The 14679-nt window shown below is 30.1% G+C and overlaps 1 protein-coding gene across 3 annotated transcripts in view; it reads right to left on the bottom strand.

The window, feature by feature from the left end:
- The window catches only part of Npl4 (nuclear protein localization 4), a 48876-nt gene that overhangs the window by 19224 nt on the left and 14973 nt on the right, over window positions 1-14679 (bottom strand). The gene's annotated exons all lie outside the window — the stretch shown is intronic.

Here is a 14679-nt window from a genome sequence, read left to right as displayed (position 1 = left end):
AAAAAGGTATAAAAACGGGCCATTTCTTTAAGTAATCAGTGTTTTTCAAACATTATAGTTGAGCCAAAAATGAGTTTATTTCAATTCGGAAGGCTGTTCTGTGCTAATTTCTATAGCGCTAACAAATCTGCATACTGCGTTTTTCAATTTAAAAAGTTCCACTTTTTGTCGAATTTTGACAATTTTAATGATGTAACCCCTTATCGTTTTTTGATATTTTGAATCAAAATGAAAAAATGTATTTTTCCACAAGACATGGCTAGATCGATTCAGCTTTTCATTCTGATCTAGAATATATATGACTTATAGGCTCGAAAATGATTCCTTCATGGTGTTATAAGCTTCTGATTAATACTAAAACACTGCAAAAGGGTATAAAAACGGACAATTTTTTAAAATAATCAGTGTTTTTCAAACCTCATAATTAAGTCAGAAATGCATTAATTTTAAATCAGAAAGCTGTTCTGTGTCAGTTTTAATAGCACTATCAAATCTGCATACTGCGTTTGTTGATGCTGTTTAAAGATTCGGACTAAAATTATAACAACCTGCAAAAAGGTATAAAAACGGGCCATTTCTTTAAGTAATCAGTGTTTTTCAAACATTATAGTTGAGCCAAAAATGAGTTAATTTCAATTCGGAAGGCTGTTCTGTGCTAATTTCTATAGCGCTAACAAATTTGCATACTGCGTTTTTCAATTTAAAAAGTTCCACTTTTTGTCGAATTTTGACAATTTTAATGATGTAACCCCTTATCGTTTTTTGATATTTTGAATCAAAATGAAAAAATGTATTTTTCCACAAGACAAGGCTAGATCGATTCAGCTGTTCATTCTGATCTAGAATATATATAACTTATAGGCTCGAAGATGATTCCTTCATGGTGTTATAAGCTTCTGATTAATACTTAAACACTGCAAAAGGGTATAAAAACGGACAATTTTTTAAAATAATCAGTGTTTTTCAAACCTCATAATTAAGTCAGAAATGCATTAATTTTAAATCAGAAAGCTGTTCTGTGTCAGTTTTAATAGCACTATCAAATCTGCATACTGCGTTTGTTGATGCTGTTTAAAGATTCTGACTAAAATTATAATAACCAGCAAAAAGGTATAAAAACGGGGTATTTTTTTAAGTAATCAGTGTTTTTCAAACATTATAGTTCAGCCAAAAATGAGTTAATTTCAATTCGGAAGGCTGTTCTGTGCTAATTTCTATAGCGCTAACAAATCTGCATACTGCGTTTTTCAATTTAAAAAGTTCCACTTTTTGTCGAATTTTGACAATTTTAATGAAGTAACCCCTTATCTTTTTTTGATATTTTGAAACAAAATGAAAAAATTTATTTTTCCACAAGACATGGCTAGATCGATTCAGCTGTTCATTCTGATCTAGAATATATATAACTTATAGGCTCGAACATGATTCCTTCATGGTGTTATAAGCTTCTGATTAATACTTAAACACTGCAAAAGGGTATAAAAACGGACAATTTTTTAAAATAATCAGTGTTTTTCAAACCTCATAATTAAGTCAGAAATGCATTAATTTTAAATCGGAAAGCTGTTCTGTGTCAGTTTTAATAGCACTATCAAATCTGCATACTGCGTTTGTTGATGCTGTTTAAAGATTCTGACTAAAATTATAATAACCAGCAAAAAGGTATAAAAACGGGGTATTTTTTTAAGTAATCAGTGTTTTTCAAACATTATAGTTCAGCCAAAAATGAGTTTATTTCAATTCGGAAGGCTGTTCTGTGCTAATTTCTATAGCGCTAACAAATCTGCATACTGCGTTTTTCAATTTAAAAAGTTCCACTTTTTGTCGAATTTTGACAATTTTAATGATGTAACCCCTTATCGTTTTTTGATATTTTGAATCAAAATGAAAAAATTTATTTTTCCACAAGACATGGCTAGATCGATTCAGCTTTTCATTCTGATCTAGAATATATATGACTTATAGGCTCGAAAATGATTCCTTCATGGTGTTATAAGCTTCTGATTAATACTAAAACACTGCAAAAGGGTATAAAAACGGACAATTTTTTAAAATAATCAGTGTTTTTCAAACCTCATAATTAAGTCAGAAATGCATTAATTTTAAATCGGAAAGCTGTTCTGTGTCAGTTTTAATAGCACTATCAAATCTGCATACTGCGTTTGTTGATGCTGTTTAAAGATTCTGACTAAAATTATAATAACCAGCAAAAAGGTATAAAAACGGGCCATTTCTTTAAGTAATCAGTGTTTTTCAAACATTATAGTTCAGCCAAAAATGAGTTCATTTCAATTCGGAAGGCTGTTCTGTGCTAATTTCTATAGCGCTAACAAATCTGCATACTGCGTTTTTCAATTTAAAAAGTTCCATTTTTTGTCGAATTTTGACAATTTTAATGATGTAACCCCTTATCGTTTTTTGATATTTTGAATCAAAATGAAAAAATTTATTTTTCCACAAGACATGGCTAGATCGATTCAGCTTTTCATTCTGATCTAGAATATATATGACTTATAGGCTCGAAAATGATTCCTTCATGGTGTTATAAGCTTCTGATTAATACTAATACACTGCAAAAGGGTATAAAAACGGACAATTTTTTAAAATAATCAGTGTTTTTCAAACCTCATAATTAAGTCAGAAATGCATTAATTTTAAATCAGAAAGCTGTTCTGTGTCAGTTTTAATAGCACTATCAAATCTGCATACTGCGTTTGTTGATGCTGTTTAAAGATTCTGACTAAAATTATAATAACCAGCAAAAAGGTATAAAAACGGGCCATTTCTTTAAGTAATCAGTGTTTTTCAAACATTATAGTTCAGCCAAAAATGAGTTTATTTCAATTCGGAAGGCTGTTCTGTGCTAATTTCTATAGCGCTAACAAATCTGCATACTGCGTTTTTCAATTTAAAAAGTTCCACTTTTTGTCGAATTTTGACAATTTTAATGATGTAACCCCTTATCGTTTTTTGATATTATGAATCAAAATGAAGAAATGTATTTTTCCACAAGACATGGCTAGATCGATTCAGCTTTTCATTCTGATCTAGAATATATATAACTTATAGGCTCGAACATGATTCCTTCATGGTGTTATAAGCTTCTGATTAATACTAAAACACTGCAAAAGGGTATAAAAAGGGACAATTTTTTAAAATAATCAGTGTTTTTCAAACCTCATAATTAAGTCAGAAATGCATTAATTTTAAATCAGAAAGCTGTTCTGTGTCAGTTTTAATAGCACTATCAAATCTGCATACTGCGTTTGTTGATGCTGTTTAAAGATTCTGACTAAAATTATAACAACCTGCAAAAAGGTATAAAAACGGGCCATTTCCTTAAGTAATCAGTGTTTTTCAAACATTATAGTTCAGCCAAAAACGAGTTTATTTCAATTCGGAAGGCTGTTCTGTGCTAATTTCTATAGCGCTAACAAATCTGCATACTGCGTTTTTCAATTTAAAAAGTTCCACTTTTTGTCGAATTTTGACAATTTTAATGAAGTAACCCCTTATCTTTTTTTGATATTTTGAAACAAAATGAAAAAATTTATTTTTCCACAAGACATGGCTAGATCGATTCAGCTGTTCATTCTGATCTAGAATATATATAACTTATAGGCTCGAACATGATTCCTTCATGGTGTTATAAGCTTCTGATTAATACTTAAACACTGCAAAAGGGTATAAAAACGGACAATTTTTTAAAATAATCAGTGTTTTTCAAACCTCATAATTAAGTCAGAAATGCATTAATTTTAAATCAGAAAGCTGTTCTGTGTCAGTTTTAATAGCACTATCAAATCTGCATACTGCGTTTGTTGATGCTGTTTAAAGATTCTGACTAAAATTATAACAACCTGCAAAAAGGTATAAAAACGGGCCATTTCCTTAAGTAATCAGTGTTTTTCAAACATTATAGTTCAGCCAAAAACGAGTTTATTTCAATTCGGAAGGCTGTTCTGTGCTAATTTCTATAGCGCTAACAAATCTGCATACTGCGTTTTTCAATTTAAAAAGTTCCACTTTTTGTCGAATTTTGACAATTTTAATGATGTAACCCCTTATCGTTTTTTGATATTTTGAATCAAAATGAAAAAATTTATTTTTCCACAAGACATGGCTAGATCGATTCAGCTTTTCATTCTGATCTAGAATATATATGACTTATAGGCTCGAAAATGATTCCTTCATGGTGTTATAAGCTTCTGATTAATACTAATACCCTGCAAAAAGGTATAAAAACTGACAATTTTTTTAAATAACCAGTGTTTTTCAATCCTCATGATTCAGTCAGAAATCCATTAATTTCAAATCGGAAAGCTTTTCTGTGTCAGTTTTAATAGCATTATCAAATCTGCATACTGCGTTTGTTGATGCTATTTAAAGATTCTGACTAAAATTATAACAACCTGCAAAAAGGTATAAAAACGGGCCATTTCTTTAAGTAATCAGTGTTTTTCAAACATTATAGTTCAGCCAAAAATGAGTTTATTTCAATTCGGAAGGCTGTTCTGTGCTAATTTCTATAGCGCTAACAAATCTGCATACTGCGTTTTTCAATTTAAAAAGTTCCACTTTTTGTCGAATTTTGACAATTTTAATGATGTAACCCCTTATCGTTTTTTGATATTATGAATCAAAATGAAGAAATGTATTTTTCCACAAGACATGGCTAGATCGATTCAGCTTTTCATTCTGATCTAGAATATATATAACTTATAGGCTCGAACATGATTCCTTCATGGTGTTATAAGCTTCTGATTAATACTAAAACACTGCAAAAGGGTATAAAAAGGGACAATTTTTTAAAATAATCAGTGTTTTTCAAACCTCATAATTAAGTCAGAAATGCATTAATTTTAAATCAGAAAGCTGTTCTGTGTCAGTTTTAATAGCACTATCAAATCTGCATACTGCGTTTGTTGATGCTGTTTAAAGATTCTGACTAAAATTATAACAACCTGCAAAAAGGTATAAAAACGGGCCATTTCCTTAAGTAATCAGTGTTTTTCAAACATTATAGTTCAGCCAAAAACGAGTTTATTTCAATTCGGAAGGCTGTTCTGTGCTAATTTCTATAGCGCTAACAAATCTGCATACTGCGTTTTTCAATTTAAAAAGTTCCACTTTTTGTCGAATTTTGACAATTTTAATGAAGTAACCCCTTATCTTTTTTTGATATTTTGAAACAAAATGAAAAAATTTATTTTTCCACAAGACATGGCTAGATCGATTCAGCTGTTCATTCTGATCTAGAATATATATGACTTATAGGCTCGAAAATGATTCCTTCATGGTGTTATAAGCTTCTGATTAATACTAAAACACTGCAAAAGGGTATAAAAACGGACAATTTTTTAAAATAATCAGTGTTTTTCAAACCTCATAATTAAGTCAGAAATGCATTAATTTTAAATCAGAAAGCTGTTCTGTGTCAGTCTTAATAGCACTATCAAATCTGCATACTGCGTTTGTTGATGCTGTTTAAAGATTCGGACTAAAATTATAACAACCTGCAAAAAGGTATAAAAACGGGCCATTTCTTTAAGTAATCAGTGTTTTTCAAACATTATAGTTGAGCCAAAAATGAGTTAATTTCAATTCGGAAGGCTGTTCTGTGCTAATTTCTATAGCGCTAACAAATTTGCATACTGCGTTTTTCAATTTAAAAAGTTCCACTTTTTGTCGAATTTTGACAATTTTAATGATGTAACCCCTTATCGTTTTTTGATATTATGAATCAAAATGAAAAAATGTATTTTTCCACAAGACATGGCTAGATCGATTCAGCTTTTCATTCTGATCTAGAATATATATAACCTATAGGCTCGAACATGATTCCTTCATGGTGTTATAAGCTTCTGATTAATACTTAAACACTGCAAAAGGGTATAAAAACGGACAATTTTTTAAAATAATCAGTGTTTTTCAAACCTCATAATTAAGTCAGAAATGCATTAATTTTAAATCAGAAAGCTGTTCTGTGTCAGTTTTAATAGCACTATCAAATCTGCATACTGCGTTTGTTGATGCTGTTTAAAGATTCTGACTAAAATTATAACAACCTGCAAAAAGGTATAAAAACGGGCCATTTCTTTAAGTAATCAGTGTTTTTCAAACATTATAGTTGAGCCAAAAATGAGTTTATTTCAATTCGGAAGGCTGTTCTGTGCTAATTTCTATAGCGCTAACAAATCTGCATACTGCGTTTTTCAATTTAAAAAGTTCCACTTTTTGTCGAATTTTGACAATTTTAATGATGTAACCCCTTATCGTTTTTTGATATTTTGAATCAAAATGAAAAAATGTATTTTTCCACAAGACATGGCTAGATCGATTCAGCTTTTCATTCTGATCTAGAATATATATGACTTATAGGCTCGAAAATGATTCCTTCATGGTGTTATAAGCTTCTGATTAATACTAAAACACTGCAAAAGGGTATAAAAACGGACAATTTTTTAAAATAATCAGTGTTTTTCAAACCTCATAATTAAGTCAGAAATGCATTAATTTTAAATCAGAAAGCTGTTCTGTGTCAGTTTTAATAGCACTATCAAATCTGCATACTGCGTTTGTTGATGCTGTTTAAAGATTCGGACTAAAATTATAACAACCTGCAAAAAGGTATAAAAACGGGCCATTTCTTTAAGTAATCAGTGTTTTTCAAACATTATAGTTGAGCCAAAAATGAGTTAATTTCAATTCGGAAGGCTGTTCTGTGCTAATTTCTATAGCGCTAACAAATTTGCATACTGCGTTTTTCAATTTAAAAAGTTCCACTTTTTGTCGAATTTTGACAATTTTAATGATGTAACCCCTTATCGTTTTTTGATATTTTGAATCAAAATGAAAAAATGTATTTTTCCACAAGACAAGGCTAGATCGATTCAGCTGTTCATTCTGATCTAGAATATATATAACTTATAGGCTCGAACATGATTCCTTCATGGTGTTATAAGCTTCTGATTATTACTAAAACACTGCAAAAGGGTATAAAAACGGACAATTTTTTAAAATAATCAGTGTTTTTCAAACCTCATAATTAAGTCAGAAATGCATTAATTTTAAATCAGAAAGCTGTTCTGTGTCAGTTTTAATAGCACTATCAAATCTGCATACTGCGTTTGTTGATGCTGTTTAAAGATTCTGACTAAAATTATAATAACCAGCAAAAAGGTATAAAAACGGGGTATTTTTTTAAGTAATCAGTGTTTTTCAAACATTATAGTTCAGCCAAAAATGAGTTAATTTCAATTCGGAAGGCTGTTCTGTGCTAATTTCTATAGCGCTAACAAATCTGCATACTGCGTTTTTCAATTTAAAAAGTTTCACTTTTTGTCGAATTTTGACAATTTTAATGAAGTAACCCCTTATCTTTTTTTGATATTTTGAAACAAAATGAAAAAATTTATTTTTCCACAAGACATGGCTAGATCGATTCAGCTGTTCATTCTGATCTAGAATATATATAACTTATAGGCTCGAACATGATTCCTTCATGGTGTTATAAGCTTCTGATTAATACTTAAACACTGCAAAAGGGTATAAAAACGGACAATTTTTTAAAATAATCAGTGTTTTTCAAACCTCATAATTAAGTCAGAAATGCATTAATTTTAAATCAGAAAGCTGTTCTGTGTCAGTTTTAATAGCACTATCAAATCTGCATACTGCGTTTGTTGATGCTGTTTAAAGATTCTGACTAAAATTATAACAACCTGCAAAAAGGTATAAAAACGGGGTATTTTTTTAAGTAATCAGTGTTTTTCAAACATTATAGTTCAGCCAAAAATGAGTTTATTTCAATTCGGAAGGCTGTTCTGTGCTAATTTCTATAGCGCTAACAAATCTGCATACTGCGTTTTTCAATTTAAAAAGTTCCACTTTTTGTCGAATTTTGACAATTTTAATGATGTAACCCCTTATCGTTTTTTGATATTTTGAATCAAAATGAAAAAATGTATTTTTCCACAAGACATGGCTAGATCGATTCAGCTGTTCATTCTGATCTAGAATATATATAACTTATAGGCTCGAACATGATTCCTTCATGGTGTTATAAGCTTCTGATTAATACTAAAACACTGCAAAAGGGTATAAAAACGGACAAACCTCATAATTAAGTCAGAAATGCATTAATTTTAAATCAGAAAGCTGTTCTGTGTCAGTTTTAATAGCACTATCAAATCTGCATACTGCGTTTGTTGATGCTGTTTAAAGATTCTGACTAAAATTATAATAACCAGCAAAAAGGTATAAAAACGGGGTATTTTTTTAAGTAATCAGTGTTTTTCAAACATTATAGTTGAGCCAAAAATGAGTTTATTTCAATTCGGAAGGCTGTTCTGTGCTAATTTCTATAGCGCTAACAAATCTGCATACTGCGTTTTTCAATTTAAAAAGTTCCACTTTTTGTCGAATTTTGACAATTTTAATGATGTACCCCTTATCGTTTTTTGATATTTTGAATCAAAATGAAAAAATGTATTTTTCCACAAGACATGGCTAGATCGATTCAGCTGTTCATTCTGATCTAGAATATATATAACTTATAGGCTCGAACATGATTCCTTCATGGTGTTATAAGCTTCTGATTATTACTAAAACACTGCAAAAGGGTATAAAAACGGACAATTTTTTAAAATAATCAGTGTTTTTCAAACCTCATAATTAAGTCAGAAATGCATTAGTTTTAAATCAGAAAGCTGTTCTGTGTCAGTTTTAATAGCACTATCAAATCTGCATACTGCGTTTGTTGATGCTGTTTAAAGATTCTGACTAAAATTATAACAACCTGCAAAAAGGTATAAAAACGGGGTATTTTTTTAAGTAATCAGTGTTTTTCAAACATTATAGTTCAGCCAAAAATGAGTTTATTTCAATTCGGAAGGCTGTTCTGTGCTAATTTCTATAGCGCTAACAAATCTGCATACTGCGTTTTTCAATTTAAAAAGTTCCACTTTTTGTCGAATTTTGACAATTTTAATGATGTAACCCCTTATCGTTTTTTGATATTTTGAATCAAAATGAAAAAATGTATTTTTCCACAAGACATGGCTAGATCGATTCAGCTGTTCATTCTGATCTAGAATATATATAACTTATAGGCTCGAACATGATTCCTTCATGGTGTTATAAGCTTCTGATTAATACTAAAACACTGCAAAAGGGTATAAAAACGGACAAACCTCATAATTAAGTCAGAAATGCATTAATTTTAAATCAGAAAGCTGTTCTGTGTCAGTTTTAATAGCACTATCAAATCTGCATACTGCGTTTGTTGATGCTGTTTAAAGATTCTGACTAAAATTATAATAACCAGCAAAAAGGTATAAAAACGGGGTATTTTTTTAAGTAATCAGTGTTTTTCAAACATTATAGTTGAGCCAAAAATGAGTTTATTTCAATTCGGAAGGCTGTTCTGTGCTAATTTCTATAGCGCTAACAAATCTGCATACTGCGTTTTTCAATTTAAAAAGTTCCACTTTTTGTCGAATTTTGACAATTTTAATGATGTAACCCCTTATCGTTTTTTGATATTTTGAATCAAAATGAAAAAATGTATTTTTCCACAAGACATGGCTAGATCGATTCAGCTTTTCATTGTGATCTAGAATATACATAACTTATAGGCTCGAAGATGATTCCTTCATGGTGTTATAAGCTTCTGATTAATACTAAAACACTGCAAAAGGGTATAAAAACGGACAATTTTTTAAAATAATCAGTGTTTTTCAAACCTCATAATTAAGTCAGAAATGCATTAGTTTTAAATCAGAAAGCTGTTCTGTGTCAGTTTTAATAGCACTATCAAATCTGCATACTGCGTTTGTTGATGCTGTTTAAAGATTCTGACTAAAATTATAATAACCTGCAAAAAGGTATAAAAACGGGGTATTTTTTTAAGTAATCAGTGTTTTTCAAACATTATAGTTCAGCCAAAAATGAGTTTATTTCAATTCGGAAGGCTGTTCTGTGCTAATTTCTATAGCGCTAACAAATCTGCATACTGCGTTTTTCAATTTAAAAAGTTCCACTTTTTGTCGAATTTTGACAATTTTAATGAAGTAACCCCTTATCTTTTTTTGATATTTTGAAACAAAATGAAAAAATTTATTTTTCCACAAGACATGGCTAGATCGATTCAGCTGTTCATTCTGATCTAGAATATATATAACTTATAGGCTCGAACATGATTCCTTCATGGTGTTATAAGCTTCTGATTAATACTTAAACACTGCAAAAGGGTATAAAAACGGACAATTTTTTAAAATAATCAGTGTTTTTCAAACCTCATAATTAAGTCAGAAATGCATTAATTTTAAATCAGAAAGCTGTTCTGTGTCAGTTTTAATAGCACTATCAAATCTGCATACTGCGTTTGTTGATGCTGTTTAAAGATTCTGACTAAAATTATAACAACCTGCAAAAAGGTATAAAAACGGGGTATTTTTTTAAGTAATCAGTGTTTTTCAAACATTATAGTTCAGCCAAAAATGAGTTTATTTCAATTCGGAAGGCTGTTCTGTGCTAATTTCTATAGCGCTAACAAATCTGCATACTGCGTTTTTCAATTTAAAAAGTTCCACTTTTTGTCGAATTTTGACAATTTTAATGATGTAACCCCTTATCGTTTTTTGATATTTTGAATCAAAATGAAAAAATGTATTTTTCCACAAGACATGGCTAGATCGATTCAGCTGTTCATTCTGATCTAGAATATATATAACTTATAGGCTCGAACATGATTCCTTCATGGTGTTATAAGCTTCTGATTAATACTAAAACACTGCAAAAGGGTATAAAAACGGACAAACCTCATAATTAAGTCAGAAATGCATTAATTTTAAATCAGAAAGCTGTTCTGTGTCAGTTTTAATAGCACTATCAAATCTGCATACTGCGTTTGTTGATGCTGTTTAAAGATTCTGACTAAAATTATAATAACCAGCAAAAAGGTATAAAAACGGGGTATTTTTTTAAGTAATCAGTGTTTTTCAAACATTATAGTTGAGCCAAAAATGAGTTTATTTCAATTCGGAAGGCTGTTCTGTGCTAATTTCTATAGCGCTAACAAATCTGCATACTGCGTTTTTCAATTTAAAAAGTTCCACTTTTTGTCGAATTTTGACAATTTTAATGATGTACCCCTTATCGTTTTTTGATATTTTGAATCAAAATGAAAAAATGTATTTTTCCACAAGACATGGCTAGATCGATTCAGCTGTTCATTCTGATCTAGAATATATATAACTTATAGGCTCGAACATGATTCCTTCATGGTGTTATAAGCTTCTGATTATTACTAAAACACTGCAAAAGGGTATAAAAACGGACAATTTTTTAAAATAATCAGTGTTTTTCAAACCTCATAATTAAGTCAGAAATGCATTAGTTTTAAATCAGAAAGCTGTTCTGTGTCAGTTTTAATAGCACTATCAAATCTGCATACTGCGTTTGTTGATGCTGTTTAAAGATTCTGACTAAAATTATAACAACCTGCAAAAAGGTATAAAAACGGGCCATTTCTTTAAGTAATCAGTGTTTTTCAAACATTATAGTTGAGCCAAAAATGAGTTAATTTCAATTCGGAAGGCTGTTCTGTGCTAATTTCTATAGCGCTAACAAATCTGCATACTGCGTTTTTCAATTTAAAAAGTTCCACTTTTTGTCGAATTTTGACAATTTTAATGATGTAACCCCTTATCGTTTTTTGATATTTTGAATCAAAATGAAAAAATGTATTTTTCCACAAGACATGGCTAGATCGATTCAGCTGTTCATTCTGATCTAGAATATATATAACTTATAGGCTCGAACATGATTCCTTCATGGTGTTATAAGCTTCTGATTATTACTAAAACACTGCAAAAGGGTATAAAAACGGACAATTTTTTAAAATAATCAGTGTTTTTCAAACCTCATAATTAAGTCAGAAATGCATTAGTTTTAAATCAGAAAGCTGTTCTGTGTCAGTTTTAATAGCACTATCAAATCTGCATACTGCGTTTGTTGATGCTGTTTAAAGATTCGGACTAAAATTATAACAACCTGCAAAAAGGTATAAAAACGGGCCATTTCTTTAAGTAATCAGTGTTTTTCAAACATTATAGTTGAGCCAAAAATGAGTTAATTTCAATTCGGAAGGCTGTTCTGTGCTAATTTCTATAGCGCTAACAAATCTGCATACTGCGTTTTTCAATTTAAAAAGTTCCACTTTTTGTCGAATTTTGACAATTTTAATGATGTACCCCTTATCGTTTTTTGATATTTTGAATCAAAATGAAAAAATGTATTTTTCCACAAGACATGGCTAGATCGATTCAGCTGTTCATTCTGATCTAGAATATATATAACTTATAGGCTCGAACATGATTCCTTCATGGTGTTATAAGCTTCTGATTATTACTAAAACACTGCAAAAGGGTATAAAAACGGACAATTTTTTAAAATAATCAGTGTTTTTCAAACCTCATAATTAAGTCAGAAATGCATTAGTTTTAAATCAGAAAGCTGTTCTGTGTCAGTTTTAATAGCACTATCAAATCTGCATACTGCGTTTGTTGATGCTGTTTAAAGATTCTGACTAAAATTATAACAACCTGCAAAAAGGTATAAAAACGGGGTATTTTTTTAAGTAATCAGTGTTTTTCAAACATTATAGTTCAGCCAAAAATGAGTTTATTTCAATTCGGAAGGCTGTTCTGTGCTAATTTCTATAGCGCTAACAAATCTGCATACTGCGTTTTTCAATTTAAAAAGTTCCACTTTTTGTCGAATTTTGACAATTTTAATGATGTAACCCCTTATCGTTTTTTGATATTTTGAATCAAAATGAAAAAATGTATTTTTCCACAAGACATGGCTAGATCGATTCAGCTGTTCATTCTGATCTAGAATATATATAACTTATAGGCTCGAACATGATTCCTTCATGGTGTTATAAGCTTCTGATTAATACTAAAACACTGCAAAAGGGTATAAAAACGGACAAACCTCATAATTAAGTCAGAAATGCATTAATTTTAAATCAGAAAGCTGTTCTGTGTCAGTTTTAATAGCACTATCAAATCTGCATACTGCGTTTGTTGATGCTGTTTAAAGATTCTGACTAAAATTATAATAACCAGCAAAAAGGTATAAAAACGGGGTATTTTTTTAAGTAATCAGTGTTTTTCAAACATTATAGTTGAGCCAAAAATGAGTTTATTTCAATTCGGAAGGCTGTTCTGTGCTAATTTCTATAGCGCTAACAAATCTGCATACTGCGTTTTTCAATTTAAAAAGTTCCACTTTTTGTCGAATTTTGACAATTTTAATGATGTAACCCCTTATCGTTTTTTGATATTTTGAATCAAAATGAAAAAATGTATTTTTCCACAAGACATGGCTAGATCGATTCAGCTTTTCATTGTGATCTAGAATATACATAACTTATAGGCTCGAAGATGATTCCTTCATGGTGTTATAAGCTTCTGATTAATACTAAAACACTGCAAAAGGGTATAAAAACGGACAATTTTTTAAAATAATCAGTGTTTTTCAAACCTCATAATTAAGTCAGAAATGCATTAGTTTTAAATCAGAAAGCTGTTCTGTGTCAGTTTTAATAGCACTATCAAATCTGCATACTGCGTTTGTTGATGCTGTTTAAAGATTCTGACTAAAATTATAATAACCTGCAAAAAGGTATAAAAACGGGGTATTTTTTTAAGTAATCAGTGTTTTTCAAACATTATAGTTCAGCCAAAAATGAGTTTATTTCAATTCGGAAGGCTGTTCTGTGCTAATTTCTATAGCGCTAACAAATCTGCATACTGCGTTTTTCAATTTAAAAAGTTCCACTTTTTGTCGAATTTTGACAATTTTAATGAAGTAACCCCTTATCTTTTTTTGATATTTTGAAACAAAATGAAAAAATTTATTTTTCCACAAGACATGGCTAGATCGATTCAGCTGTTCATTCTGATCTAGAATATATATAACTTATAGGCTCGAACATGATTCCTTCATGGTGTTATAAGCTTCTGATTAATACTTAAACACTGCAAAAGGGTATAAAAACGGACAATTTTTTAAAATAATCAGTGTTTTTCAAACCTCATAATTAAGTCAGAAATGCATTAATTTTAAATCAGAAAGCTGTTCTGTGTCAGTTTTAATAGCACTATCAAATCTGCATACTGCGTTTGTTGATGCTGTTTAAAGATTCTGACTAAAATTATAACAACCTGCAAAAAGGTATAAAAACGGGGTATTTTTTTAAGTAATCAGTGTTTTTCAAACATTATAGTTCAGCCAAAAATGAGTTTATTTCAATTCGGAAGGCTGTTCTGTGCTAATTTCTATAGCGCTAACAAATCTGCATACTGCGTTTTTCAATTTAAAAAGTTCCACTTTTTGTCGAATTTTGACAATTTTAATGATGTAACCCCTTATCGTTTTTTGATATTTTGAATCAAAATGAAAAAATGTATTTTTCCACAAGACATGGCTAGATCGATTCAGCTGTTCATTCTGATCTAGAATATATATAACTTATAGGCTCGAACATGATTCCTTCATGGTGTTATAAGCTTCTGATTAATACTAAAACACTGCAAAAGGGTATAAAAACGGACAAACCTCATAATTAAGTCAGAAATGCATTAATTTTAAATCAGAAAGCTGTTC

Source organism: Drosophila serrata, unplaced genomic scaffold (assembly GCF_035046125.1).
Source record: "Drosophila serrata isolate PLE 108 unplaced genomic scaffold, ASM3504612v1 contig_360, whole genome shotgun sequence".
Taxonomy (NCBI): Eukaryota; Metazoa; Arthropoda; class Insecta; order Diptera; family Drosophilidae; genus Drosophila; species Drosophila serrata.
The sequence above is the reverse complement of the archived record's forward strand: the minus strand, read 5'-3'. Positions and strand labels throughout refer to the sequence as shown.